Here is a 575-nt window from a genome sequence, read left to right as displayed (position 1 = left end):
GGGGGCCTTCTAGGGCCCCCCAAAGCTGCGGGGACCCCCAAAGCTGCCCAGGGGACCCCCACAGCTGCCCAGGGGACTCCCCAGTCTGCAAGGGATCTGCTGTGGATGCACCTGGAGTGTCCCGAAATGGATCCTGGACAGCGCAAAATCTGTTGGGGGAGCTCAAAACTCACTGGGGGAGCTTGGAATCTGCTGGGGCACCTCCTGATCTGGCTGGAGCACCCCAAAATCTGTGAGGGCATCTCCAAATCCAGCTGGAGCACCCCAAAATCTGTGGGGAGCACCTCGAAATCCACAGAGGAAGCTTGGAATCCATCTGGGCACCTCAAAACCCACGTGGAGGCCGCTGTGGCCACCCCAAAATCTGTTGGAGGCACCTCAAAACCACTGGGGGAACCCTGAAATCCACGAGGGGCAGCCCAAAATCCACCCTGGGGTATCCCAGCATCTGCTGGGGGCCCCCCCAGGATGAAACAAACCCCCCCAAAATGGAACAAACCCCCAATAAATGCCTCGGGTAACTCCTCACAGCCTCTTTATTTACAAACCACCCCCCCCAAATTTTGGGAGAGGGT

This window comes from Corvus brachyrhynchos, unplaced genomic scaffold (assembly GCF_000691975.1).
Source record: "Corvus brachyrhynchos isolate BGI_N302 unplaced genomic scaffold, ASM69197v1 scaffold442, whole genome shotgun sequence".
Taxonomy (NCBI): Eukaryota; Metazoa; Chordata; class Aves; order Passeriformes; family Corvidae; genus Corvus; species Corvus brachyrhynchos.
The sequence above is the reverse complement of the archived record's forward strand: the minus strand, read 5'-3'. Positions refer to the sequence as shown.